This window comes from Cephus cinctus, unplaced genomic scaffold, assembly GCF_000341935.2.
Source record: "Cephus cinctus unplaced genomic scaffold, Ccin1 Ccin1_scaffold0173, whole genome shotgun sequence".
NCBI lineage: Eukaryota > Metazoa > Arthropoda > Insecta > Hymenoptera > Cephidae > Cephus > Cephus cinctus.
The window spans coordinates 558,526-567,154 of NW_014332897.1; the positions used below are offsets into that span (position 1 = coordinate 558,526).

At 47.9% G+C, this 8,629-nt stretch overlaps 1 protein-coding gene across 1 annotated transcript in view; it reads right to left on the reverse strand.

The window, feature by feature from the left end:
* LOC107264542 (NADP-dependent malic enzyme) overlaps positions 1-6,695 on the reverse strand; it is a 45,357-nt gene extending 38,662 nt beyond the window's left edge. The window contains exon 1 of the mRNA XM_025081774.1: positions 6,423-6,695. The gene's annotated coding sequence lies outside the window, so the exon portion shown is untranslated. The remainder of the gene's footprint in view (positions 1-6,422) is intronic.
* Positions 6,696-8,629: the final 1,934 nt, after the last annotated feature.

An 8,629-nucleotide genomic window follows, 5' to 3' on the forward strand; every position in this document is an offset into this window, starting at 1 on the left:
CGCCGGTCTCGCGACTCCGAGATTTCTTCCTGAGACCCCAGAAGCAGCCTTCAATTTGGGCCCCAAGGAACACGAATGGAGGCGGGGTCCTATTGATGCCGTCTTTTCCATGTCTTTTAACGTCTTCGCTCCATGCCTCTGTCTTTTCCAATTCTTCTCCTTCCTCCAGTCCTCTCTTCGACATTTCAATACTTTCACTTCTCCTTCATCTCCCTGATTCTCCTCTCGCTTTCATTTTTCCTGCTTCCTCTCCAGCTTTTATCCATCTCTCCGTCCTTCTCGGCCCCCCCTGAGACCTTCTAAATTCCTTTCCTCTCGAGCGTCCACGATCCCTTTTTTGTGCTTTCTGACCTATTCAAATAAAACTCTAAATTCTAAGTTATTATAACAAATCGCCCGAGTAGATAAAAAAATTTAGGTCGCTCTTAAGAAAAACTAACGTAATGTGGCAAAGATTCTTGTTGTGCACCTAATTTGAGAAATTGATTGGAGCCGGCAGGGACTCCAAGTTTGTGCTTCTTTCAAGCGTTCTTACAGGAACAAATTAGCCAACGTCCTCTTCGTTCCTATTCTCTATCCGCGAGACTCAAGCAAGTAGCACGCAGTTTCTTATTTTTCTTCGACTTCCACGTCTTCTCGAAGACTTCCTGACTGACAATGAAATTCAATTCATTCAAGTGCAAAACTTAAAGTACTGACAGCGTGGGTCGCCGATAGATGAGAAATAAACAGCTACATGTGGGAAACGAGAATGAGGATAAATGGGGTAGAGAGAGAGAGAAAGAGAGAGAGAGAGAGAGAGAGAGAGAGAGAGCGCACGTGTTTTACCCATTGCCAGGGTAAAAGCTTGCCGAGGTTGAATGCTGCAATGCTGCGCAGCTTCCGATATTCAGCGGAGGCTCTCTCCTGTATGCCGGAAAAATAAAAGCAGAAAATAGTAATAATTTCACGGTGACATTTCGCAGAGAGAAAAAAAATATTAGCTCTCAGCCGCAGAGACTCCTGGCTCGGACAACCGCGCGACCGGCGGAGTCGCTTGCTTTATTAATTATTAAAACAGACTATAAAATTATTTGATACCAGTCGCCGCTGGCCATGTATGAATTTCGCCTGTTGCATTATTCAGCGAAAGTTTGCATAACAATTATGACTGGATTTTAGCATAAACTCCTCGAGTCGCAAAGAAAAGTGCAGGAAAATTGAGTGCTCGTCAAGTGATAAGCTCCGAGCGATTAGTATATGCATGTGGGAGAGTCCACCGTGATTTCTTTTTCTCCGTCGCTGCTCCTTCTTCTCTTTCGCTCTTTCGCCATTAATTTTGGTAAATCCTAGATTAATCTGGCGTGGTGATCGTTCGGTGCGTCACCAGACGACTGTCGGTTCTCTGACAAGTTTTAATTACGTGTCGCATTGAAACAGGCACAATGTAAGAGCACACTGGCGCTACGCTACGCGGAGCTTTAATTAACCAGCTTGTGACAGCTGCGAGGATTTCGCCCAATGTCGCCTGTCGACTGCTGCTGGCTATCCTGGCTATCCTGGCTATCCTGGCTACCACTTCCTTTCGTTCAGACTCCGGGCAATCGAAGCGCCGGCTTCGATCGATTCTGCTTTCTTCCCCTCGAGCCTCGTGCTTGCAATCGCAAGCAACTTTGAGCTATGCGTTAAACGCATAATTGGTTGATCGCAATCGAAATAGGAGAAAACTGATAAGTGCCAATCGATGAATCGCTCGATCGATTTTCGTCTCCATCCGCGAGGAGCCTAGAGAACTTGCCATTAAATTTGCCGAGACACGACGAGATTCGTAAGAGAAGAACGAAAAGCTGATGGACCGAGGCTCGTGGATCTATGAGTCGTCGCAAGTGAGGTTGGCAAAAGAGCGGAGGGCTGACAGGGCTGACAGGGCCGATAGGTATAAGGGGTGGGTTGCTGGTGCTCTCAATTTTATGGGATCATTATTAACATGGGTTTCAGGCTGGCCAAGAAGAGCGGACCGGCCTGTAAATCTAAGCCCGCGGAGCCGCAATAAACTCGAATATCACGAACCCTCATGACTCTCATGAGGTACCATCTCTGGGAGGCTGCGATCTGCACGAGCTACGACCTCTTGGAGTCAGATGGAGCCTCACGGGGAAATTGTTTATCTGCTTGAGGTCTTTATGGCAACTAAATTACGGAGGGCCAATGTTTGCTAAATAGCCGCTGCGCGATATACCTTCGAGCTACCAAAATTAAGGGTTTCCAGAAAGCCACGTTGCGCGAGATTCAATGGAACCGAGCAGCAATCGCTCGAATCTCGACCTGCGATTCCTCAATTCAGCTTCCAGCAAATCTCTCGGTGCGGTGAAATGTTATCACACGTCGTCGGGAAGATTCTGGAGCAGCCCAGAGCGATCATCCGTGACACTCTATTTACCTACGCTTCACGAACGACCGATAAGGCCCCTCCGTCTCGAGGTTCGTTAAACTCTACCAACGACTATAGCCTTTATCCTCACCAGAACGTTTGCAAATTCCATAGATTCACTGATGGTTATGGCTTAGCAGTTTTCCTCTTAAAAGAAATCCTTGAGGATCGCCGATAATTCTCGGAGACTGCCGACTGCTTTCCCTGATGCGCCGAAAGTTTCTAACGAACAGGAATGAGCTCTCTGGTATCTTTCGATCTCTCACTTAAGCTTCATTCTCGTTGTCGTTTCCATTTAACTAATTATCATGATTCTGAATCTACGGAGGACAGAGCTGCCGTAATCGCGAGTGAGGAGAGCTTCTTCGCGGAAACTCAAGTTCCCCGTAAATTAGCTGGGTTATGAGTTACGACATATAGCTATACACCTATGTGCATCCTTGGCAGCTGATACGCGATTGTTAATTGCCCTATTAGCATTCGCAAGGGGAGTCAGTGAGAGCCCGTTGCGACGGCTGCGCTGGTCGATGCGACGCGCGACCGCAGGGTCGCATCGATACACTGGCCCAACTCTAATTGCGTCCTGACGTCACGAGTAGTACGTCACGGACCGATGCTACATCTTTGACATTGCACTTTGAAATTCCAGTCGTTACGAGCCTGTCATCCAGAAATCTCGAAGCTAATGAGATAGCGGTATGATAGCGAACCCGAGTCCGAGGGAGAGACAGATCGCGACGGAAAGAAGAGAAGGCCGAGGAGACGAGGAGACGAGGAGACGAGGAGTGAAGGAGCCTGATAAAATGTTCATTGGCGAGTGAGAGTCGCGGGTAATTATTCGGGTGACGTGTCAACGGCAGCCTCCGAAACCTCTCCTTTCGGCTTTAACGTGTGGCTTACGTACTAGAGGATGCCATCGGATCTGTGCCAGAAGGCGGAGGCTGGGAATCGAGTGGAGGCTAGATCGAAGGTACGAAGGCAGCCTAGAAAGCAATGTAAAAGGCGGAACAGGGACAGCAGGCAGGTTTGCTCAACGGAATATAGATAGACAGACGGATATTGTTATTCCTGGAGGCGCGGAATGAGTGGCGCCAGCTGCTCCTGACGTACCCTCCTTTAGGGGATGACGAAGCTTATACCGAGGCCTTCATCCCCATCCGCGCTCCACACGAATCGCACTCCAGCCGCACACTAAGGATTACCTCGAGAAACAAGAAACTCAAGGATGAGAAGACGGGAAAGACGGGAAAGACGGGAAAGAAGGGAGAGAAGAACAAGAAGAGGGACCCTTCTCATCGACCGCAAAAAGGGACATCACGTGCCATTCCTCTCTAAAGCAAATGCGAAAGGCGTCTCAGTACTTTTTCTTCCTCTCCATAAAGAATGAGAAGGTCGGGATCTCTTCGGCTGTCGTTCCTTCGACTCGGTGCCTATTCGCCCTGGCGAGCAGCTTGGCCTTTCGCGGATTCTGCAATAAGATTTTCAGTTGGCGGACGCACATTTTACCTGGTGATCATCACCGAGAGGGAGGGACAGGACGCGTGTGGTACGTCGCGCGTGAATTAATATCCGTGTAGTCGATTGGCAGGAATATTTGCCAATTTCCTAGGATTCTCTCTCGCCTTCTGTCTTCGTCACGATCGCACCTTTTCCAAATGCCAGACGTTCCTCTTGTACTTGAGTGCTTCGACTTTCAGGCACAGTGCAATAAGGGTTAATTTATATCTAATTCGAGAGCTGTAACGCAGCTTCTCCCATCCCTCTGTCCCAGAATGGCTGTCCAGCCATCGAAAGATTTCGCGATTGGAGCATTTAGCAGGAATTTTCGCATGAAGAGTAGGCGTATCACGCCATGTATCCGGAGGAAGAAGAGCAGGCCACGTTGCGCCGAGAATAATATGGATTGCACAATCGCACACGCAGATTTACAAACATAATGCAATTGCTAGAATTTTCCTGACACGGAGAACCGATTAACGAAAGCGAGGAAGACGAAGAGAATCGAGTATAAAAGAGTGCAAAGGAGAAGCGTAGACGTAGAGGCAGGAGGCAGAAGGCAGATTGGCTGGAATCTGCTGGAAACTCAGAGAGGGGAGGGACGTCCGGGTTGCATCGGAGGTTATCTGGCAGCATTGTGCTTCTGGCAGTGTGTCGTTTCGCCAGGACGACGGTATCAGGCGGTATCGTCACAGTCCTGCAGTCCTGCAGTCCTGACAGCACAGCATGTAATTTACTGCACCATAATTATCTCGAGAGCAGGCGTGCTTTTAATTATTCCCTAGGGATTCGGAAGAGGGTCGCTAACGTGCAACCACGGACATGCGTGAAACCTCCTGAACCTGTTCAGCCTGCAGCTCAACCTTCTCTCACTCTTTTTTACCAACTTTCCTTTTCTGCTGGCTCATCTGCAATTACAGCGAATAGAGAATATTCGATTAAACGTTGACACAGGAGAAGATCCGGAAGATTAGCTACGCGATAAACCGAGGGTGAATTTAATGGTGCTCGGGGTATCATTGAGTGGAGCGGTACCTCGGCTAAAGGCACCGAAACAACCAACCAGCAAGGAAGCAAAACACCAGAGCAGCCACGAGGCTCCGACGCTCCGACGCTCCGACGCTCCGACGCTCCGACGCTCCTACGTAAACGCACCGCAGTCAAGCATGAGCTTCGATATCCGAGATATCCGACCAACCGAACGCCTAGATAGTTTACCGATGGATTAAGCTAGGCTTCTACTGTATTATCGCTAATAGGATTATACATAATAATTCGAAGAGCAGGATTTGCAGCAAAGTCACCTGCAAACCGAATCCGCGCAAAACACACTTACGTGCATTCGAATGAAACATCTTACGCGAGAAATCCCAATAAATAATGGAAAGCCGATGGCTCTTGGGCTGAAGTGGTCTATAAGGAGTAAAGTTGCCGCGTGATGAAGGAGGAGGTGGTGCTGGTGGTGCTGCTGGTGCTGCTGGTGACTGAAGACACGTGGACTCGAGGTCCTGCACTCCCTACGGAAGAGGAAGAGGCTGGAATTAAGGGAAACAGAAGAAGGGCAGGAGGAAGCGAAGGAGAGGGCTGCTTCCGTGAGAAAGATACCCAACCGCATCCCCCAGGAACTCCCTAAAGAGATATAAGATGGCGATTTATGTCCACAGTTTCCGAGCGCCACACCGCTCGGAAAGAACATTATTTACCAAAGGCCGCGCGCAGGTGAAAATTTTCAACTTCCGAAAACAAATAAAAACTCTTGGTCCTATTCTCGCTTCCTAGTTTCCTCCTTGTGGTCCCGCCACCTTTTCCACCAGTTTTCTTCAAATTTATCACGCGACCTCGAGCAAAACTGGCGACTCGGCAACCTACGGATGTCCCCGAGAACGTCCGAGCGTTCGTCCTGTCGGCTGCGTCTCGCTGCAGCCGTTCGCTCTCATAGCTGCGCGTCATTGACAATCGGAGGATCGACGCACTCTGCTCTCTCTGCTCTCTCTGCTCTCTCTGCTCTCTCGGGTCGTCGGTGCTGTAGTTGCCTATACACGTAGGCTATACGTATGTAATTACGTATAGCCTTCGCGAGCGTGTGCATAAATTGAGACGCGCTCAGAGCCAGCAGGAACATTCGCATTGTGCACTGCACAGCCACGTGGGCATTCACGCGAGAACGGATAAGAAGATTGGGCTGGACAAGGGACGTGCGAAAGGGAAAGAAGTTCAAAGAAAGAGAGAGGGAGTTCGATAGACAGACGGACCACTTATCATTCGCAGAACTCAGGCGAAGGAAATGACAACGATAATAGGGAAAGAGTGAGAGAGCGAATAGGTGATTCCACCTTATGTTCGAGCATGTGACTCCGATGAAGCCGTGCTTAAGAGGGAGGAGAATAAAGTTAGAAAGGTATCGGTAAGAAAGAAAGAGCTTAAGAAAGGTGGAGACGCGAAATGAGCTCTAAACTATGAACTTGAATTAACCTCCAGCAGTGGAGGGGATATTGGAAAACCCATTAGGACTTACCACTTTATTGTCCGCAGGTACTTTAAAAGCCACTAACCCCGAAGGCTAACAGCTGTTGGCCAAAAACATCAAGCTCCTCTTGTACTTTCTCGAAGTCGCCTTGGAGAATTGTGTGCTCGTGTCTACGAAGCATCCGGCCTCCCGTCTCCCGCCTCCCGGCTCCAGCAACCACTTCTAAAAGCTCCAGCTTCCACCGGCAACACTTGTTCCCCAACACTCCTTCTCGATGCCCAGATACGTCTCACTCCACACACACAGTGCACGTGCTCCGCTAGTTCCAGCCGTGCCAGGAGTTTCCTGCAAATCATCCAAAAATACGCATTTTTGAACACTCGTGCTGCAGAATCCTTGTTTTTCGTCGATTGCGCGAAAACAACTGGCGGAATCGTAAAAAACGCACAATTCAAATTTCCAGCGATTCCCAGCAATGCTTTTTAAAAAAATATCATGTAAGGCGCATTGCTGTTTTTAATAGTTACGGTTACCAGCGACATGACTGATATTGACAGATGTCAAGTAAACGAAAATCTATTTAAATTTAATTTATTGGTGAAAACTGAATGAACTACAGATAAGAAGAAGGCTGGTAAACTGATACACAAGAAAATTTAATGCGTTGCAGCACTGAGCAGGGAAGTAGCAGATTACGTCATAAAATTAAATATTTGTTCAATTTATAATTGAGTACCAGGTTCAATAACATTTCGAAAGAGAACATGCGTCATTTGAAAACGTGACATATTGGTCATAGGAATTATTGGTCAATTTAGAAAGTCGCTATTTCCGATTTTAAAATAAAGCGGTTCATTTTGGAAAATGCTGCTGCTTTTGAGAAGGGAAAGATTGGTTTACAAAAGGGACTATTTTATGTCCAAAGTTGTCGTTGGTTTCGAAGTAATGTGTCATAATTGTGAATAAAGTAACGAATGAGGTAAAATAAAAAAATGAGGCCTAGTTGAGTGAAAATGCGGATTGGCTATCTCGAGCCGATTCGTGAACACCAAAACAAAGCTATATTCGTAAATTGGAATTGAGTTTGCAGTTGGTTGTGGTGGCAGGGATAGATGTCCCGCGACGGGTGCGGTATTCCACAGAGCAAAAATTAATAGCGAGCGAACGCGGCCTGTTTGTTGATATACAATGGACGTGATTTATCGTTGCTTTATCAGTGAATCGAATCCATTTGTCATTTATCAGCGGACGGGCAGCATTCTACACAGATAGGAGAACGAGATGGCATAGAGCGGAGGCTGCCCTATGATGGCCGATCACAGTCCAACATCCTGTACCACGTCGACGTGAATGGAGGCTTCACGCTTCGGCCATTGAATTATGCACTGCCGAGGATCGCCCATTTGCCCATTTGCCCATTCGCCCATTCGCCCATTCGCCCATTCGCCCATTCGCCCGCTCGCCCAACCACTCGCGGGACACAACGTCAAACACGAACGTCTTTCTTTTCCGGGATCGCCGGAAGAGTTACGCTCTGCGCTATTCACGAGCTGCCTTTCGAGCCTCCGAGAGGAATGGGAGTCGCAGCCAACTTGTTGAATTAAAAGTTGCAGCTGACCTATGACCCTGGCGTCCTACGCAAGCTGGACGGCTGCGCAATTCAAGTCTTTCGGGAAGATTCGAAAGACGGGAAGGAACGGAGCTGAGTTTGCGGGGAGTCACTTTTTTATTTCCTACGCGAACTCGTTAAAAAGTTTTTTCTTCCACGTAAAGTAATGACCAAATTTAATCTCATCTGATGATCAGTAGATAGACTGAAATTCGAGTAGGTTCGAGTACAGTTACAAGTAGTCTTCGATAGTCTCCACTCCTTGGGCGGTCGGGTCCTTTTCGGAACAGAGAAGAAGAACCAGCTGAACGGACAAAGCGTGAACATTAAAAATGAATGATTCTTTCGGAAAAGATTGATTCGTGGGAGGCGAACTGTGTCCGGAGAGAAACAGAGACGAAGAAAGGAAACGGACACACGTCGCCTGAATTACCGAGGAAAGAGCAGCCGACACTTGCTCCCTCGGGAACGGAAGTCGAAGCCTTGAAAAGACTCAAAGAGCATATCAGATAGTGAAAGAGGATCAGGGCGAGGGAGTGAGGGAACCAACGAAGGTCGACTAACAGCCTTTCGCGTGTTCTCCGGGAGTAAATACTCAAGTAACGGCAGAGCGTAAAAATGAAAAAAAAAAAAAAAAAAAAAAAAA